Source organism: Xenopus tropicalis, chromosome 1 (assembly GCF_000004195.4).
Source record: "Xenopus tropicalis strain Nigerian chromosome 1, UCB_Xtro_10.0, whole genome shotgun sequence".
NCBI classification, from domain to species: Eukaryota; Metazoa; Chordata; class Amphibia; order Anura; family Pipidae; genus Xenopus; species Xenopus tropicalis.
The window spans coordinates 147069319-147091725 of NC_030677.2; the positions used below are offsets into that span (position 1 = coordinate 147069319).

At 39.2% G+C, this 22407-nt stretch overlaps 1 protein-coding gene across 1 annotated transcript in view; it reads left to right on the forward strand.

Annotated features, from left to right (window-relative positions):
* The first annotated feature begins 1964 nt into the window (after positions 1 to 1964).
* Positions 1965 to 22407, forward strand: part of fam222a (family with sequence similarity 222 member A) — a 49798-nt gene continuing 29355 nt past the window's right edge. The window contains 1 exon segment of the mRNA NM_001079118.1: positions 1965 to 2992. The gene's annotated coding sequence lies outside the window, so the exon portion shown is untranslated.

Sequence of the window (22407 nt, forward strand, 5' to 3'; positions counted from 1 at the left end):
CTGGATTTTCCTGATATCGCCCACCCGTAGGTGTGATCTTATGGTGTATGGGGACCTTGAGGCTGGTGAAAAGTTGCAAAACCCTGAAATGTTCTATGTAACAAAGGACACAAAATCCCAACTGCTTGTGTGGGACATGACCAATACTCAAATTCAAAATATGTCTGTAAAACTGTTGACCCCCCCATGGGAAGCTGTAACAAAATTTTGTAATGATGCACTCATTGCTGTAACTTCAAATTACACCAACGATGGTCTGTTCCAAATAAGAGAGATGAATCCTTTATTACTTGCAATGCTAACAAGGGAGGAACTATAATAGAAAATGAATACCATCACTTTGGACTTACTAAAACATTTGCAATTTCCAAGAATCACTTTGCCCCTGGGTCCATGCCGGCCTTTATGTGATACACCTACCACATGATCTGTGATTGGCCAATTATAGTGGGACATACTCTACAGGTAGTGTGAGTGGCCCTGATTAGTGATGAGCAAATTTTTTCCACCAGGCGTGGATTCGCAGCGAATTTCCACATTTTACCATTGGCGAATTGTTTCGCGAACCTTCCTTCAAAATTGGGTGCGGGCGGGGTCAAAAAAGATGCACTACAAATGCGTTTCATGGATTTTTCACCGTTTTGCGAATTTTCTTTTCATTTCGCAAATTTTATGGCAAAGCAAAACGGGACAGACTCGCTCATCACTAGCCCTGATACAAAATCTACATATGCCCAGATAAATGCCCCTTGTAAACACCAGAAGACTGTGTATGGCACCAAGTTAAACGAACAGATTAGTTTAAAAAATAAAACCTGATAAAATGGCTGGAGTCAGTGGATGTCTAATGTAATAGCCAGAACATAACTTGCTTCTTGCATCTCTAACCTGTTTGCCAGTTAGCGACTTGAAAGGGGACCACATATGACATAACTAGTTTGCTTTTAATCATGAACTCGCAGGTCAGGATGAGGAATATTTAGCTTTGCCTTTAAATGAATTAAAGGTCAGTGTGCCAAGTATGAAAATAAAACCAAAAACTCAGAGATCAAAATAGAATAAAAGGAAAATGGATTATTAATCCTCACTGCTTGCTGGCACCAACCATGCCCCCGTGCCCCAAACAGACAGAAGTCAGAATGTGACCAAGGCAGCGGCAGTACCAGGATTTTAGGGATTGTAAGCTCTACGGGCAGGGACCTCCATTCTCTTGTGTCATTGACTCTTAACTTATTGCAACTATATCTTGTATTTATTGTTATACTATTATTATCTTAATAACACTGTTTGTATTAATGTATTCTACAGTACAGCGCTGCGTACATAAGTAGCGCTTTATAAATAAAGATATACATACATATACATACAGTACATAATGAGAGACTTCTAAAGAAATGATTTGCTTTCATTTTTTTTAAAAGTTTTAGCATTTGGTGCTTGCAGCTTTCCAGCGCTAACTCCTATAAAGGTCAGTGATGGGAAGGGAATAAAAGGAAGAATAAAAGCATAAGAGTGTAGGCTTGTGTAATGTGGTTCCGGCCATTCCTGTAAAACGTTCAATGTTTATATCTTATTCCTACCCGACTTGGGCATGAATAATCTCATTTACTAAATGTCGCTGTCAGGTTGTAGTATTGATCGTGTTTTAAGGATTTCTTTTTTTAAAAAAAGGCAAAACTAAAAGGAAACAATGGTAAGGTACGGCAGCGGCTGTCCTTTAAGAGGATTTTAATTTTTCCGCGAAAACATCGCACGGCCCTTCCTTCCTCCCTGGGGCTCCACTGAGACTCGGTTCGCTTATCCCCCCAGGTAAACGCCTTTTTCGCTTTCCATTGGCCGGTCCTCTCCGGCAGCGCCTCTCCCATTGGCTGTTAGGCGTGTCGCGGGCGTGGCTTAGAGAACAGAGGCAGAAGCATCACTTGTCTGTTTGTCAGTTCCCGACGTGCAGAGCAGCTGTGAGGACCCGCTGGCCCGGGCTGCAGCGTTTGCGAGGCGATCTCAGAAGCAGATCCCACATCTCTGCACTGTCGGATCGTTCCCCTTCTTTCCTGGTACCCTCTGCTTGTATTTAAACGCTGTCCCGGAAAGGATTCTTCCTGTGTGGTAAATTGCACCAGCAGAAGACAGAGAGCTGCTGCCCGTACCGGGGATTGAAGCTTGTGCGGAGCTGCGCTGAGGGGATCTGATATATGAGCATTCGGTGCGGCTCGGATGGTGCATCTCCTCCTCCTGCTGCTGCAGCGCTGAGACAAGTCGCACATCGGGGACACTGGGAAGCTTTACCTCCTTCTGCTTCAGCCCCACACGCTAAATATTTATTCTCTGCGGAGAAATACACTGGATCTTCTGCCTCCTTCAATTTATCTGAAGGCTTTGTGTCGCTCTTTACCTACAATAACCTGCCCTGTGGAGTTTACAGGATTCATCGCCAGTTTGCCCCTTTTTTTCTATTTATTATTTAAATGAATGTTTTCGTGCCCCCCTCCCTTCTGTCTGCTGTCATATTGATATGAAAACACTGCCAGAGGCTCTCAAATAAATGGAATTTCCCCTGACAAAAGGCACAGACGAGGTACACGGCCGATTTCTGTCGGGTTGAGATCTTGAAGAGTTCCTGTGGCTTTTTTTTATTATCAAAGGATTTTGTGCTGCTAATGTGATCGATTTGGCAACTCCATCCTGTTAAAGCTTTAGAACAGTTCCTTTTAATTTATGGCTCATCATTAATCTGGATTGGTGCAAGCCTTCTGTCTAGTACAAAAGTTGACACTTTTATGAATGGGGTATTTTTAAAGGCTGTAGTCACTGAAAGGCTGAAACTCCCATACTGATTCCTGTCAGATGATACATTGGATTTCCCTGGCAGATAAAGGGATTTAATGGAATACTTCTGAAGATCTTATGGCTTGGATTAAGTTTTAGGGTTGTGCAAAAGACTTGATCGTTGCCATTGGACCCCAGGAGCCTGCCTAGGAGAAACTGAAGATTTATGGTAAATATTCTGAGGGGGGTGGGCTTCTTTTGACAAAAAAAGGGGCAAATTATTTCAACATTTTCTGAAGGTTAAATAGCAGATGGTGCATCTTCCCATTGGTTTTTACTCACTTCATTTATTATGAATACTCATGCTTTTTGTTGCCATTATTCCCCCCTTCCTCGTATATAATAAATACTAAGTTACCCCTTTAGTTAACATTACCACTATTTGATGCCTTCTGTCTTGTTAGTGCTTTTAGACAGTTACTATGAAATACATGACTATGTTGATGGTGTTTCACATCTAGGTCCCAATTCACAGTGTGACTATTTATACCTGGCATTCTTCCCTCCTAGGTGGCAGAAGCTGGTTCAGAAGAGCTTGCTCTCTAGGGACTGGTATAAGCAGAGAAATATAAAATCTCAGTATAACCTGTAGCTCTTCCATTCCTGCTATCGAGGGCTTTGGGAGTTATAGTTAAATAACAACTGGAGGGGGCATGTTTAAATAAATGTAGATGTGATATAATAAGGTCTGTCAGCCATTTCTAAGGTAGACTCACTGACACAGGACATCTTCCAAGCAAGTACAGTATGACTAGTGATGTATTTCATGTTCCTAACTATTGCTTAAACATTAGGAAGTACTTGTACTTTCATTTTAATTGGTGTAATAGTGTCCTTTCTGCCGATTGAGTTAGCATCAGCAGCTAACAGTAATGTTTAAATGTAGATGTGCCCAGCAATGCCCATAACCTGCAGAAAATGGATTCATTGACTCATCCCTACTAGTTATTTGCGTAGATGAGTTAAACCACTGGGCTGTCTAGAATAATATAACAGTAATGCTGATGTATCCCATGTACAGACAATTCCTGGCAGTGAAAGTGCTAATATACAGAAAGCTACGTTATATGGTGTATGCTCAAAACTGGAAGCTATATTCTGTTTTAGCTATTGTGTTTGTGTATAGATCATTTTGAACAAGTGATGGGCAATGTGCTGATGAACTCTTAACAGCCCTTGGTTGTCGTGAAGTGATGGGAGTTGTAGTTCACAAAATTCTAAGTGCCACAGGTTGGCTTTTTTTTTTTAATCAGAGTTCTAGTTGTAATCAGCCTTCTTGCCACTCCAGCAAAATCCCACTCAACATTCCTGCTCTCTTCCAAGCCATTTGCTCTCAGCTGCTCTCCCTGGAAATGGGTTTGTGTTCTATTCCTCTGTGACCTCATCATATGCTGAGAAAAGTAATAAATGCAATAAATAACCATGACATACATTCTAATAATATGGGGGGGGGGGGGGGTCATAATCTGTGTATAAAATATATATATGTGTGTCTATTTATACACCGTTCTTTATTGTAATGTAAAAAGGCTGTATTCCATGTGCTGCTTCTACAATCCATCACACCCTTTGAGGTACTTGAGTAAAATTGGCTGTGAATAGCTTCTTTGAAGTGAATTTCAAATGATCTGCCCTTTCCTTCTAGCCCAGTGATAAATCCCTGGCTCAGTTTTACAACAGGAAACTTGGCAATTTATTTTTTATTGCACTGACTGCTAATGACAATTGGTTGAGCTACAAGAGAGCCGAGTAGCCGTGATGGAAGCATATTTTACAGAAAGAGAGTTGCTGGAACAACATGCCATCTGTAATATGTCAGATCAGGGGGGTAATGTGAGGAAAGGAAACATTAATTAAAAAGGTGGTAGGAGCATGAAGTAAGTACTCCCTGGCACAGGCGGAATAGCCTAGTGCTTGGAAGGCAGGGCGATAATGAATTAGGCCTAAGATTTCTGTAGCAGGCGTGAAAAGGAATTTTTTTCTGTTGCTTTGAGATGTGAAGCTTTTTTTTTGCCCTGTGGGTTGAGAAACAGACACCTAATAGAGACATCTGCCTACTACTTTTTACTGTAGCTAAAATAGAAATGTGTCCCATCTAGTAGGAGGATGGTGATGATGGTGGCGGGGATCAGTTCGTTGTGAGTTTACACTGTTTATTTAGCTGGAGTTTTTATGGAAACACACTGTTTGGGATTCTTGACGAACAAGTCCCACAGATGGGCCCTTCCTTTTGTCTGTTCTTGTTGTGCTTGTGAAGGTAGACACAATAAAACTCTGTTCTGCCTTTCAACCTGAGTGCAGATAACAAGGCAGAGAGGAAATGAAAGGGATTTAGTGACATATGGCTTATTAACCCTATAAAGGTTTGGAGGAACTTGCTGTTGGCTGCTGGCATAATCAATCTGTATACAAGACAACATTGCAATTTATGTGTAATATATTATATATATATATATATATATATATATATATGTATCTCCACAAAACAGCAGGACATCATTACAAAGAAAAGAAAGTTTTACTACAGTGTAGCCAAAGTTTCTTTTATGCAATGTAGCGTTCTTTGTATACTAGAGTTTTTGGCACTGAGATGTGGCTCATGTGGTGTGCGTGTTTGTTTTATTTTTGTGTATGCTTTTTTGACAAATTTTGGTTGACTGTTATTAACTAACTTAAGCAATTAATCTTGTTTTTAGGGAGGCAACACCAGGATTTGACTGCATGTTTAAAACTTTCATTTAGAGCTCTGTGCTTCTAGCTTTATCACTGTAGTTAAGCCAGAAGCTGTAACTACATTGTTGGACACAGGGTAACATAAAGCCCACGGTTTCTACTTGTTTGACCAGGTGCCCAAATGGACTGATTTGACAACTCAAACTAGGGTGATCCATTTGTTTGTCCCTTGGGATAACTATTGGATCAAGATAGGTGACCTATGCAGACTTGTTGTCTCCTCACAGCATCTACAGACTTGTGCAATCTTGCTTGGATGGGATTTTCTAGTCTGCTCTATCATTATCTGAACAAAGATAAGCACTGGAGCTTATTGGGGCTTATACAAGTCAGCAGTCACAGTCTTCCCATTGGGCACATTTGTTCTTTTATTTCTTGATCTGTATTGCAATGCTTTGCATGTATCATGAGGCCTGTGAATTATATTTCAGTGTATATGTAGTTTTTGTGCTCCTTTTAGCCCACCTCACCAAACCCACAGTTCATTTTCAAATAGTCATTGCAAATCAAAACTTAAAAGTAATTGCCATTGGCCAGGAGAATACATCAAGCCAACAGACTAGCTTTTCCTAAAATAATGCCTCTTCCATTTCTAGTTGACCTTATTCTGTTCCAGTTGGCAAACATAATTAAGTAAATAATTTAACAGCCTAATGAACTTTTATAATAGGATTCCATTACCACTCATTTACTGTCTCATTAAAATGGAGAAAGATGCAGTATTAAACTGAAGTTCCCGATCAGTGGTTTTTAGATATCTTCATGATAACCAGGGTTTTTTTTTTTGTTTTTTTTTTGGCATCAAGACCTACTTACTATGACTCCACTTGTCCCAAGGCTGTTTCTAACTTTGTGCCTAGCTAACACTCTGAAACTTTGTGGGACCTGTTTTCAGAGCCCCTATTTTAAAATATGTAAATATATGATATTTTATTTATGAGTAAATTTCATTGGGTGCTACCAGCTTTTTGGACTGTGGGAGAAACCTGTCCAAAACATACCTATACAAATACCAGCGCAAAGATGGGGAGAACACACACATTTTACCCAGATAGTGCCCTGTTTCAAATCACCCTCAAGCCCCCCAGCATTGTGAAGCAGCATTGATAACATATGTAACACCCTGCCTGCATATGCAAATCCTTGCCAAACAATGGGAAATATACAGGAGAACAGGATTAACAGCCACATGCCAGGCCTCAGCTTTAAATAATTACTGACAGATGCATTCTGGTTGGGTTCACAGATCTTCCTTTTAATCGGTTCATACCCTTGATGGTACTTTTAGATATGAGGTTTATTCGTCCCACGGTGATTTGGGTGAGAGTCTGTTTTTATCCTTCTAATTTTAATATTTTATATGATTTATAATGCTGCAAATACTTATTTCAGGAATGTCAAACCGGTGAACCACAGCTTCCAGCATCCTTGATGCTTGGAGTGCTCACACAATTACTAATATGCTAGTTGTGACATTTGCAGACTTCTATCTTGCCGCTTACGCTTCTCCATGTTCATTCTGCGCCCTTCCATCATCGCTCTTGCCCTGTTCTTTTGATATGGCTGCCACTGTGTGCATTACGGTACTGTATTCCCTGGTAACCTTCTCACTTGGGTCCCCCCTCCCATCTGGTGCCCTGTTTGGCTGCCAGTAGCTACACTCCAACAGTTCTTTGATGACTGATTTGCTAATGGCATTTTCTCTGCACATCCCTGGCCATCCCCCCTCTGTTATTCTTTAAACCTGAGATTGCTGTTTGGGAGCAAGTGAAGCACAAAGTGTTACCTCTCATTCAGAGTGCGACCTGACAGGAATGTCTGGCCAGTGTACCACAGACTTCCTTCCTACTGTCATTCACCGATGCTAATAATAATAATAACAGTGGTGCTGCTGATGTACAGACTAAATATTATTTTAACAAACTGTTTTGGGGAACAATGACAGCAAAGTCTATTGGAGTAGCTCTCTGGAAGATGAATAGAATTTGTATTTTTCTATGCGATTAGCATGCATGCCGTGAAAACACAAACGGAGTTACTTATATTCTATTTCGGCAGCGGAGAACTGGTTCTAAAAGGCAGTTTGCTATCTAACACATAATAATGCAATCTCAGTCCTTGTTGGTAAAGTTTTATTTTTCCATTCCAAACTCAGTAAAGTTCTTTAATGAGAGCTCTTCAACCCTCGGATTTAGGCTGAAACTGACAGCTTTGACATTATGGCTGCGCATTATTGTATAACTAAAGTTTTTCTTGTGTTCTGCTGTTAAGATATTCTTGAAACAGGGTTGGAATGTGGCAGAAGTTTACAGAACATTTATGGGTTAAGCACCCATTTAGACACTTTGGTCTTAACTAGGATTTAGATATATAATAACTTGATTGTAACTGTCAGTAGGCTACAGTTCAGGGCATATCCAAAATATTAAATATACTCACCCCTATATCTTCTCTTAGGGCAGGGATACTCGGGGAGATTAGTCACCCAGTGACAAATCTTCATTGTCGTGGGCCACTAATCTCCCCGCAATGCCATTCCACCGGCTAGAATGTAAATTGGCGGTGGGATGGCATACATGTCGCTGCAATATCACTCTGTCGACCGAACTTGCCTTGAGAGGAAACTTCGGGTGACTGCGGGACATTGCAGCGACCCATATGCCATCCCACCGCCATCCCAAAAGTTCATTTAATTTTTTGGAATTAAAACGGTACATTCCAAAATTTCTGTATAATTAAGACAGGCATACAGGTTCCAGCTGTACTCATTTCAGTTTAGGGCTCATGCATGAAAGTAATATTGTTATGTTTAACAAACAGAGCATAGTATAGGTGAAAGGTTGGACTGTGTGTCATTTGAAACATTGTTACTAGGATTCTTTCAGGAAAGCAACTTTTTAACATTTTGGCAGCAAATTTGGCTGCTGATGGGACCTCTTGGATTGTTACTTTGTTATTAAGTTGAGAAACCCTCACGGACAACAGATATGCTTTTGCATTGCTTAATCATGTACATAAAGTTAGCTGTGAGCAGAAAAATTGTGTCAGATGTCAGAATTGCAAATTACATTGATATATGTATTCTATAAAGCTAAATCTTGGCCAACTGCACATTGTTGTGTATATTTAAGTAACAGACCATAAAGCAAGTCACATAGTCACTATGGATGCTTTTTAAAAGGGTTGTGATTTTGTTTTAGGGACTAGGGATCTAGAGAATAATGTGAATGCTATCTGGGCTCTGACAATTGGAGCATTATCTTTTACTGAGAAGATCACACTCGTCGCAGTTTTCTTCCAATTGCAGATCTTTGATAATTTGCAGGGTTTTGTTATTGCTATGATCTAAACACTATATCCCGTGGTCAAAACTTGTCAGTATCTCTTTAAAGCAGTCAGGCTGTTGATGGAAAGGGATTACTGTCACCTCATGGATACTGGAACTTCTCGTTCAGCAAAATCTAAGGACCTGCAGATTGGCCTTCCCTAATCTAGATTATATGTTGGCAAGCAGCTCTTCTTGCCTTATGTCTCCTCTCATCACTAAACGTGGATCCCGTGTGACCTTGGCAAAGTCACTGTGCATCAAACAACAAACCTTAGACTGTGAGGTCTACAGAAAAGTGTCTTTATTTGCCTCAGTTATCCTCTACACTGTACTGCATCAAAATGATTAGCACACACTGTTTCTTTAGGTCTGTGAGAATTGGTGCCAGTGACTTTAGGCAATAATTGTGAGCTGCAGGCTACTCGGGTGTTTGCTGAGCATCTCAGAATTTTTGTGCTGTATTTCTTGGAAAACTAAATGGGCACCTTAATGGAATTACTTTCAACCAATATCTCATTGCTGGGGTTTAATTTCCGCAGTCACCAGGCAGAGGTTTAGAAATCAGAATGGAAGATATGCAAGCCTGGAAGGAAATATAAGCAGTATATTCGATAAAAAATACAATGGATTTGTATTTTGGTTGCTGGGGTCAGTGACCCTCAACAGCCAAGTGCATTTTCATTTGCAGGCTGGACATATGAAGAATAATCATGCTATTCAATTAGAAAAGCATACAAAATTAATTAAACCAACATGAAATGTTAGTTAGAATAACTCCATCTATAACATACAAAAAGTTAATCAAAAGGTGAACTTACTTTTAAAGGAACAGTAACACCAAAAAATGAAAGTGTATAAAAGTAACTAAAATGTAATGTGCTGCTGTCCTGCACTGGTAAAAGTTGTGTGTTTACTTCAGAAAGTCTACTATAATTTATATAAATAAGCTGCTATGTAGCCATGGAGGCAGCCATTCAAAGGAGAAAAGGCACAGGCACATAGCAGATAACAGATAAAACACTATTGTATTCTACAGAGCTTATCTGTTATTTGCTATGTAACCTGTGCCTTTTCTCCTTTTTTCCAGCTTGAATGGCTGCCCCCATGGCTACACAGCAGCTTATTATATAAATTATAGTAGTGTTACTGTAGCAAACACACCAGTTTTACCAGTGCAGGGCAACAGTGCATTATATTTTTATTACTTTAAAGCTGTTTCATTTTTTGGTGTTACTGTTCCTTTAAGGCAGTGACACACGGGGAGATTAGTCCCCCGTGTACCCCTGCCCTTAAGTATACAGCATGGTAACATTTCCGAAGTCGTTCAAAGATTCCTCCTGCATGCAACTTTACGCGACTTCAGTAAGCCAAAGTGATGCGTAGGCCTTTCCACCATCGATTCATATTGCTGCAGGTGGGAAGGCACTAGAGCAGTTTTCGCAGGTTACTAATTCACTCCTTGGGACATAAGCCTTAATGGACATTATTCTGCATCTGACCACTTGGGTCATGAATTATGGCAATTTTTTTTATCTTCAACCCCCTGTTGAGCTCTACCAACTGATTTAAATGTGGAGCCTGCTTCCTTCAGATGATACTGCAGTAGAAATCTCTTTGTACAGCTGCAAAGCATTGTGGGATAACATATTAGTAATGGGTCTACCTTTAAATTGCAGACTGATAATTTTTAATTACAGTTTATTGATTGTATTAAAAAAATAGGTTGCATGGGGAAAATGTTCTTCTTGGTTCTAGGGGTAAAGATACTATGACCTAGTGTAACTGGCCCATTGTATGTGCTGTGAATATTGTTTTTCTAATGCATTTTCTGTTAATGTTTATGCCTAGCTACTGTACTTGTTGCACTGTTATAGAAGCTGTGAAAAGCTTTAAGACTAAAATCAAATTTACTGGGTTGTGACACTTTTTACCCTTCACCCCATCAAAACCCATTGACGTCCTCTAAAATCATGTAAAACACCACAATGGTCAATTTAACATTATTGTGCACATTTTCAGAAACACGTGAAAATTGCATCTATGTGTGTTTTCAGGTGATTCACACTGACGTCAGTATAATGTGGGTTGTAGCCTTTTGATGCCATGTTTAGAGTTGGGGGGGGGGAAAGGTCAAAATGCAATAACCCACTGTATGTGCCTTAGGAAATAGCCCTCTGGGAACTTCATGAATAATAGATTAAACAATATGGCTTTTGGCCTTCCTTGAACCTTGGATACCCTCTGATAAAATAAAAGGCCTTTTACGATCTTTTGCTTGGCTGGGTATGTCACTTGAGTAATCCTGACAAAGCTTGTTTTATGGTATCCTCCTTTTGTGAGTGTCACATGTCCATTCTGTAGGAAGGGCAACCTGGGCGTGCATTCATTTTGGTTGGTTCAGCTTGGTAATAGATGCCAATCTTATGTTAGTTGGCTTGTATCCCACTTGGCATGTTTCAAGCAAATGAGATTTAAGATGATAATCAAATACTTCATTGCTAACACTGCCGCAAAGGTTTTTTTTTTTCACACACAGGTGCAATTTTAGTTTTTTTGGGGGGGGGGGGGTTTCAAAAAGTAAAATTTTTCCCAACATTTCCCTTCTTTATTTAACATTACATATTATTACAGAAACACATTACATATTATTACAAAAACATGTGTTAATTATGGTGTTTCTTTAATAATAGTTTAGGGGAAGAAATTCTCTTTGAACTCTACTTTCCCTTACTGTGCAGCAGTGATGAATAATATCTCTCAGTATCTTTAGCCAGCAGGGAGTTTATAGAAGCCTGTAGTGCCTCTGGTTTAACATTTTCTGCATCAAACAAGCAGTGCCAGGCAAATTGGAAGGCACGTTTGATATCAAATACTGTAACATATATATAATATACATGCAATACAGTGCTTAGTCAGACTGGCTGTGCTTACTCAGACCCTTTCTGGCAATTTAAATAATGGCATCAGAAAATCTCTGGGTTATTTGGTATCTTGTGCTCCTAGTTCTAGCTATTCTCCATGTGCCATTGCAGAGGTGTTATTATTTTTTTTTTTACCCCAGCAGAAATAAAAGCTAATTGTAACATTAATTATAATTATAACATTTCAGCATTCTCTCCTTTCATTTGTATTTTAGGTTATAAGCATTATACAGTGTACATGTATATAAAATTTCATTTAGGTTAATAGTAAATATTTTCTCTTCTTTGGCATTTTTATGGGATAAACATGATATACAGGCTACATAGGGAAGAGCAAGGGTTACTTGACTTACAGCTGCAGACTCCCTGAGTCTTTCTAGCAAGGAAACAATGTGTTACTAATGTTGACAGCAATAAGGCAGGTTATAACTGCAAATATAACAAGCAACCTGCAGCCCTCAAACTATTGCAAAATTGTAAATCCCAGCATCCCTGTTGGGAAGGTTTGAAGATCCACGAGGAGGTGCCTCTGCCATGCAATAACCAAATGAACCCAGAAGGTCTGGTCACCTGAGCCTGCAAATCAGAGATATATTGTATCTTTTCAGACTGATGCAAAGGACACCTTATATTAGCCTTAAGGAAGCCATGTGCAGCTGATGGTTTATGTCCATAGGTGCTAAACTGCATAAGTGCAGTTGCCAGTAACAACCAATTACCAATTTGTTTTGAAGAGTTTAAGAGTTAAGGCTGATGCCACACATGGCGTTTTTACACTGCGCATTTTCTAATTCTCTCGGCGGCTGAAAAACGCCTGATATCATCATCCATAGAAATAACTTGAAAAGACTCGAGGCAAACCACACAATGCGTAAATATGCTAGAAAACGCCTTAGCACAAATTTTTCAAGTGTTGGCTGAAATACGCCAGTATTTGCAAAGCAAGCTATTCCTATGTATACACAAAGGCAGCTGCCAGACCTAGCTGAAATACGCGGCGTTTTTTACTATTTTGCACTATTAGCACCATGGAAACGGGATTTGCTACGTCACCAGTACTAGGCTGAAAAACGCCATAGTCAGGGGCTGTGTGGCTTGTGCGGCGTTTTTAGGCTGAGAAAAAACGCACCGTATAAACGCCACGTGTGGCATCAGCCTAAAGGAAATACCTAAGTGGTTGGTACTGGCAACTGCACTTGGGCAGTTTAGTACCAATTCTCTTAAATCATGTATGTCCTTCTTAAAGTTAGCAACTATTTTAGTTAATAGCCCCACAGGCTCTTTTTTGGCTGAATGGTTACGATAATACATGATTTGGCACACAGATGGGGTACAAGCATATCTATATATATCATAGAAGGAGAGGAGAAGTGTCTTTTCAGCAGGAATTAAAATATTAGGTGAGGAATCACACTTATAAACCATTTATATTTCATACAATAACAAAAGAAATGATGAAAGATTTTTGTGTCAAATAATTATTAAACATTCATGTCATTAGGTACAGGCAAAATATTGGGTTCATGAACCTTGGACCTGCTGCACACGTGGTCTGAAGAGCAGTTAGACTCCTGATATTCTTAATTATTCAGTCAGGGTTCATCTGCCCATTTGTCTTGACCACATTCAACTGAATAAGAGAAGTTGACTTCAGACTTAATATTTTATGCGATTTTCCAGTGGAATTCTTCAGATCTACGGAATCACATGCAGAGATCACATGCAGTGTTCTCTGCTTCTCTCTGTAATGTGCAGAAGGCTTTGCTTAGTGAATGTATCCAGGCTGCTCTAAAACATTCCCAGAAGGCTCCTGTCAGATGCAGGTCATTAACTTTCTTTCATTGAGATTTTGTTTACACGGCGGCCATAAATAGTATCTGCATTGCTGCTCCCTGGCAATTCACATGCACCCCCACTGTCTGTCCTTAAGAGGACCCCACTCTTTGTCATTTAAATAGTGCCACAATCAGTCAGCATACAGCAGAATACCCCTTCCTCCGTGCTGCAATGTGAAGAAACCTTGCCTATTTTTGGAATGTCTTGCCTGGCACAGTATGAAGAATTGTTTTAATTATATTTTCATAGAATTTCAATTCTCTTTCAGTAATGATATTTTAGCTTTCTCTAAGGGTGTAATGGGTTACTGCCATTACAGAGCTCGATTCTAGAAATCAACATTATAATTTACCAAAGTTTTCCTTTTAACATTTTAAGGTGATTCAGAGGTTTTTAAATGGACACTAAATGCAATAATGCAAGTGCCATTAGCACAAAAGTGCAGTCATTAGCCATAGAGGATGAAATCTGCCTCTGTAGTGCCCAGTATGGAATATGATTCGCTAGACCTGTACCCCTGCTTGTGTTAATCGCTTATAACTATTACACATTGGAACACAAACCTTCATTTGTCAATAGCAGTATTTTTGAAAATATTATTATTTAATTGAATTCTCTAGTGATCTTTTACTTGCACTGCAAAAAAGTCTTAAGTTTTGTAAGTGTCCAACCCACTCCTATACAGTTTCTTTGCAATTCCCCATTTCTTCACCTTTTGTAGTGTCATCTGCCAGGAAGGGTATGTGTTAGTTTATCTCACAGCCTTTTACAACATCCTGACCAGCAAGTATTTGGTTCTAAGGACCAAAGACATTTGTTGATTTTGAATTTCTTATTGCCTTGCTCAAACTAGAAATCATGATGATTATCAATAATATGGTATGATACAGGCCTTAGTTCGGATCTATGTTATGGTACACACAGATGAAACGGAGTCCTTACCTGAAAAAATGCAAATGGGATGCCTCACAAATGTATTGAAGGCGCATACAGACACCTACATGTAGATCAAATATTTGGGGACTTACGCAGCCCTTCCTCAAGTGATGATCTATCATGTAGCTAGTCATACATAGTAATGGCATTGGGAGCATTGTTTTGTTAAATTTTCTTCAGAAATAGGCACAGAGGCAAAATGCTGGGAGTTGTGTAAGCAAAGTTAAGTGCATGATTACATAGCAACATTGCTTCAATATTTTTACTTCTACAGTAATGTAAGGAAAGGTGCAAAAATTTCCAGGTCTAGGAACCCATAACAAGCTGATGAGTAAATTCTGCCTGCTAAATGGTTTCTGTGGATTAGACCAGTAGAAAACTTTGTACCTTCTATTACATGTTCCCAACATTATCTGTATTAATCATAACTCTACACTTGAAACACAGAATCACAACATTCCCTCATGCACTCAAAATATTCTGAACCTTGTACCAAAATATTTCAAATAGGGAAGTAGCTTGTCAGGGGTAGTGAATTAAGAAAACCAAAAAAGAGAAATCCCCTTAGTTGTAGGAGGTAATGAAAACACATAAACCTTTATTAAAACTTAATACAAAAAACTCCAGATTAAAACACTTATCTAAAATGAACCACACATGGTACATCATGGGTTCCATATGGTTGAACAAGTGTACAGTGTACATATGTCATAACCCCCAGTACACACAAGACCTAGAGAATAAAAACTGACCTAGATACCCAGGTACATTATTAATCTTCTCCAAATGGCGCACAGTAACCAGCCGTGTAATAGTTAGTGTATTGTCGAGCTCATCAATATCAGAAATATATGTGCCACACATAATATAATGTAATAACCAAAGTGTTTTATGCAAACATAAATATATTTTTAAAATAGTCCTAAATAGTCCAACCATCTTTTGTGGGAGTGAGGAGCTGCCATTTGTGGTTCTTGTTTGCACTGATTGTATGTGCAGATTTGCAGCCATTGTATTTTTCATATATAGATTTAATACAAGGGCACACAGGATATAACAATTATAGTTCTGAATTTGTGGCCCTGAGTTTTGGTCATAACTACACAAGGCTTAATTCAAGCCTGGTGCAATTGTGCTTTTCACGGTCAGCCTAGATGGGGTTTTTTCTTTTGCAATAGTTATACCACATTACATTCACCCCTCCTGCGGTTAGTGGATGGTATCCTCGTGTTGCAGGCCCCTGTTTCAGGGAAAAGGTTAAACTGCAGTCTCTTGTGAGCTATCTCCTAGATAAGCAGATGGCTCCTGTCTGCTGTCTCCGTATTAAAGCCAATCCATTGCATTGATTTACTTTTCATTGCTTTGTGCATGCCTAAATTAGGGAGGGTAGAGAGGCTACTGAAAGGGGGTGTGGGCATCCAGCCTCACTAAATGCTGCTGAGCATCATTCAGAAATTGCCAGCCAAATGGTCTGGAGAATGTTTGCTAAGCCTTTAGTGATAAGTGTTGGATATAAGAATGTTTTAGTGTACTATGGGCTTTATGAAAAAGTGCTGTAATCATGAGGCAAGCAGATTAAGGGATAGGGCAAGTTCTTTCATATGACAGCATTTTATTTATGGGTGGCTGGATATTTTCAGGCTGACATTGATGCAAAGTCAGTTGGTTTATTATCATTTTCTAATGTGTTTCAAATGCTTTTAAGTTTTACATCTAAGCTACAAGCAGTCTGTGCAGATCAGATAAAAAGTGTCACGTTGGGATGTAACTGATCTCGGGCTATTTAAGCTCTCATTTTCCAGTATTCCAAAACGGAATTATTTTGATTGATAGGGGATTTTTGTTAGAAGTGATACTTGTACATATAGTTTGGAAAAGATCATTCTGAATGGGTTGTACTATAATGAACAAGGGGTGATGGGTTGTAACAGGTCACAGCACATTGTGTACAGCCTTTTGAACTGAGGCGCAGTAAGGTCGCTGTAGACAAATTCCAGTGCAGCTGCCCTGCTTCTCGCTGTGTGCGTGATTTGTTACTATACGTGCCTTTTGAGGCCCAGTTACCAACTAAACAGCACCTCACATCTTGCTCTTGGTGAAAACCACAATGGCCGTCCAGGCGTAATTTCAGGATTAACAGCTCTCAATACAGTGGAGGTCTGCTAATACACTTGTGTAGGTATTCTAAATACAGGGCCAGAAGAGATGTCCCTTGTCAATTCAGAAAGGCCTGGGGTCCTTAGAAGGAAGGGGGGGCAAATATAAACATCAGGAAGGCCCAGCCTGCAGCCCTCGGCTGTTATTAAAGTCCAAAACACTTCAGCTGGAGCCTCGTCCAGCTCTTATTCCTATTTGTATATATATACAGAATATAATATGCTATTTGTATTGTCTTCTCCTCCAAGGAAGTGATGTTTATTAATTGATATATTGTGGACTTCTTCTCCAAGGAACACACTTTTTTTTATTCAAACTATTTATTTTTATTTTCAAATAGAATAAAAATAACAGAGAGAAAGGTCAAAAAGTATATTGATTGTCTGGATGCCATTAAACATCAGATTTGCCTTAATGATGTTACAATTGTTTAAGTCTGCACTTATGACCAAAGTATATAGTTTATATAAGGCATTTTGTATGGCATATATGGTATATAATGGGCAATATGATGAATAATAATGAGAAAGAAAAGAGAGAGTTAGTGAAGAGACAATATAAGAAGGGTAAGGAGCATAAGGAACTAGACTATTGATGAAAGCCCTGGGCAAATAACATTTTACCCTAGCCAAAAAAGCTTCCCTTCCTAAATAACCAAACAAGAGTTTTAATTAAAAAAAGGCTATAGATATATCATAGCCATGGCTACGGCAGCTTGTAACAGCTGTGGGATATTCAAGACTGGGGAGGATTTGTATGTTCTGCATCATCACGCACATTGGCCGATATCAAGCAGCAACAACTTTGTAAACAGCTTCTTATGTTACATCAAAGGTAAAATAACACCTTGAAATAAGTTTGTGTTTAAAGAGAGCATGCAGTGAAACGGACTGTACCCAGGGTATTCTTGGCCATTCAGAATATTTTCCAACTCTGCTTTGAAATCTGCACAAGCATGGTGTGTGTTCCAGCCCCTTGATATACCTGGGTAGCCCGAGGCAACATTTACTCTCCAGCTACCGGCCTCGTTCCGCTTCCAGCAATATTAGCTCTGATCAGATCTTGGTGTCTCTCCAGATTGTGGCTCAGACAAAAGAACAGGAAATTGAGATGAAACTTGTATGAGTGGGTGGGATACGGTTTTGCCTGTTTAAACCCTTTGCATGTATGTTTTGTCGACAACTGTAACAGAGGCTTCTCTTTTACCAGGAGAGCATATGAGTGCCAGACAGATGCACGTGTGTTTGCTCAATCTTTTATGATGCTTATAGGATTCTGGGTTTTTTTATGCAGAGGGAATGTCCCCTTCTGTCTAGACACTGGGATGAAAAACTTTTTTTTAGTACATTACATAGTTTTGAAGATGGCAGCAGAGGGCTGGTAAGTTGCAGAATTGCAGTGATCAGTGGCATAAGTGTAAAATATTGGGTCCCGCGAAGCAAAATCATCTTAGACTCCCTTGTTGCCAAACTATGAGCAGTTAGTGGTCCTCCTGGCTAGTGGGACTGTGACATAACAAACTGTATAAGTTGGATGAAACTATTAGATATTTCTGTTTATGCTGAAATGTACCCCCTGCCCCCTCCTACCTGTTATAGCAAATGCATTGTGTAGGTTAATCTCATCTAGTTTGTTATGTCACAGGGACATCCTTGGCTGCAGGCATTTCAGTTAGTGATAAAAAATTCCTGCAGATATGAATGAATCGCTTTTCAATTCATATGTACTATTAGTCTATGCAGACAGACTAAAGTTTATATGGCTGGGACTCACTGTGCCTTACAAACTCTGCACAGACTAATAGTACCTAAGAAGAAGGTAAAAGTTATAACAAAAATAGGCCATCCTTTCCAGGCCAGTTCATCCGTGGTTAGCACTTTTTCCTTGCAGATTTGGGATCCTGAGTTCAGTTCCAGCCAGGGCACTATCTGCAAGGAGTTTCTATTTTCCCCCCATGTCTGCATTTCCTCCCATGCTCCAAAAACATACAGGCAGGTTAAGATTGGAAGCTCCGCTGGGGCAGGGATTGATTTGAATGATGTATATAATCTGCGCTGCAGAAATAACAGGACATAAATGAATAATAAAAAATAATTTGGCTTCTCATGTTGATGGGCAAACTGTGGGAGAAGTTCTTTACATGCAGTTCCAGGTCAGCTAATGACCTCAGACATTGCAGAATCAGTCAATATGCTGACCAAATTTCTGTTTTTAACTGTTAACATGCTCTGAAACAGGAGATGCCCATTCAATCATTTACAGCTTAAACGGTATCTGTGTCGATTTTTTTCATAGGATTGCAACAGAACAATGTTGAAGGCCAATATCTGCTGCTGTTTGAAGAGGAGCATCTTTTTAATGATACCCCGTCAGAAATTGCAGACACTTTGGTCTGAAAGAATTCTACTACATTTTATAGTTCAGGGAAAATAAGTATTTTTCATAGAAGGCTCAAAGAGCTAATAATGGTTATACAGTTACCAAAATTAGGCCAGGTTCCATGACCTGGTCAGCGGCCTTGTATCTTTATATAGAAACAACAAGCTATTTATTAACTTTCCTGCCATCCGCTGACTAAAAGGTGAACAAAGTGGAGGTAAATACAGCACCAACAGTAAAGAGCTGCTTGTGTGTGTATAGCCTGTGTGGGGTGATATGTGTCCCTTATGGCCTTGGGTAAGTCACTTAATCTGCTTGGGCTTCAAGCACCAAAACTTGGACTGTAACCCCTGCGAGGCAGGAAACTTGCTGTGCCTGAAAAAAATCTTGTGTACGCAGCACAGTCAGATCATCCTTGGAAGAACAAAGTTTAAATGGGTCACTGTGGAGTGAAGATAACATGGAAGGGCTGATTAGGGATATTTCAAGAATGCTTCGTTTTACATAAATCCTGTAGTTACTTTTTTGTGCAATTTACAGGTAGGGTTTATTATGTTATTCATTTCATGGCTTTTAAACAGTGTGACAATGAAAACAGAATATTTTGACCTGGTACCTCTTAACCAGCCTTGCTGGTACTTGGCAATCCAGTGTGACCATATCGGACAAGCATGGCTTGCTTTTAAAGTGACAGCGTACTGTTCTGCATGATTCATCTGTCCATTTTGTTACCTGTTTGAGAAGGGTGTTTGTTATTCTGGCAGGAAGAAAGAGCAGAGCTGCCAAATGCTATATGTATTTTTTTTATCTTGGTTATTTAAAAGAAATCTGTCATTGCATGCCTACACTTCTCAATACCTTTTTATTTTTCATATGTCCCTTGTGCTCTTTTTCTGAAGCGTTCCCGTTGCTTATATTTTGTTATATTAGAGTCTGGAAATGTATATACATATATTTTTTAAACCTAGAACAATGGTTACTATGCCATGCACTGGCTGGTATTGCAATTGGTTTGGCCACCACCTGGGTGGTTAAATAGCACAAGCATCTGCTCGCTTAGTGACCTCTAATTGAGCACATCTTAGTATATATGGCCAGACGTTGTTGTATCTATGATTGTTCAGAACAAAAGCTTTGTAAGACACCATTGTTAGTGTGGGAGATTAAAGATAAATAGGACTGTTAAAGTTCCCACAACTATAAAAAAAAAAAAAAAAAAAAACACAACTGCAGAAAGTGCCAGATATTTGATGTGAGGATCAGCCAGATTTTAGTGCAATATTGCTACAAGCTTGGGTGGGCAGATTGTACTGATATAAGGGAGTGACCCGTAGACTAATTATAAGGTCACGCATGCACAGATGTTTATTTAGTTAATTTAGAATTGTTAGAACCATATGAAAGATTTGAGCTTGTTTGGTCAACTAAAATCATGAAAGTCAGGTGAATGACAGAAAGAGTGGTTAAATATGTTTATTCTTCATTCTTTGTCACAATCTAATATACAGGGGTAGCTTGGGATCCTTTCAGTATATCTATTAGAAATACAGTGAATACACAATCTTGGATTCTGAAAAGGTTTCACCTAAGTATTAAAATAAACCTTAATTGCTTCCAGAACATTTCACTTTCTTATTAAGACATCTCTTTCCGTTGTCCAGAGATTGATACCTTCAGATATATTTTATATTAACCTAAACCTAAAGGATTCCACATTTCACAAAAAATACTGGGAATCAACCAGACCCAAACCAAACATTATATAGAGCGTGTGCCATATCCGTTCATTAACCGTACTTCATGTGAATGTGGGATAGACCAGTGATCCCCTACCAGTGGCTCGTGAGCAACAACCACCTTAATGTTGCTCCCAGTGACTTAAAAGTAGATGCCTATTTTTAAATTTCTGGCTTGGAGGCAAGGTTTGGAAGTACAGAGACACAGTTTTACTCCAAGCAGAGCCTCCTGCAGGCTAGCACCAATGGGGCTACCAAGTAGCCAATCACAGACCTTTATTGTACATCTTCAAAGAATTTTTTTTCATGCTTGTGTGGCTCCCTAACACTTTTTACATGTGGCTCACAAGTAAAAAAAGGTTGGGGTTCCCTGGTATAGACTATACAGCTTCTATATTGATGGGTAACCTGTAATATAGATTACAGAGCTATAGTCAACACGTTTTAAAACAATTGTAAAATTGCTTCTTCTAGAGCTGACACAGGGAGTCTAGGGGGCACATTTACTAATCCACGAACGTCCGAAAAGCGCCTGAATGCGTTTTTTTCGTAATGATCGGTATTTTGCGATTTTTTTCGTAAATTGTCGCGACTTTTTTCGTAAATTGTCGCGACTTTTTCGAGCTCTCAATACGAAAGTTGCGACAATTCGCGAAAGTCGTAATGGCAATGAAAAAGTCGCGTCAATTCACGAAATTTGTACTGGCTATGAAAAAGTCGCGACAATTCGCGCAAGTCGTACCGGTTACGAAAAAGTCGCAACAATTTACGGGAAAGTCGTAACGGCGGCGAAAAAATAAAAAAAAAATACGAAAAAGTCGCAAAATGTTAGTTTTCCAATCCGAATTTTTCTCATTCCGATTCGTGGATTAGTAAATCAGCCCCTAGGAGTTGAAGTCCAGTCTATGAAGTTGGACACAGGGCAGTCATTCCTACTCTACATGTGTTTCAAACTTTAGCAAGGCAGATGTTAACTTCCATAATCTGTCCTTCCAACCTTGGCACATCGCCTCCCACGTTCTCTGTGGGCAGCTGAGATGTTATGATTATATTTCACATAAGTAAGTCTTATTGAATAAATAATACCCTTATGTATTTTTAATTGAGGCTGGGCAAGTGGATTGAGTCGAAGGAATTAAAAGGTTATGATGTAGCTTAAGGTGAACCGAGCACTTTGGTTAAGTGAAGGACAGCGTGTTCTATAAATGGTTTAAGTTGTGGCAGTGAGGAAAAACACCACTTTTTTAAGGATTCTCCTTTTTCAATGCAACCTTTATTCCTTTGTATTTATCAGAAAAATTGGGTAAAAAACTATACAAGTTTTTAGAAGTGTCCAAATAGTAGCAGTGTAATTTAAATGATAAATTTAACATGCAACCCAAGTTACAACTTGTGTATAATGTATATAACTCTGTCAGTCCTCATTCATTAATGTCAGTCCTGTCCAGCTCTGTTTAAATACTGGGCAGCTAAACTAATGGGTAAAATGTTGGTGGCCCAGATTACATATAATGGTGTCATGTAAAAGAAAACTATGACAGACTTGGACCAGAGATAT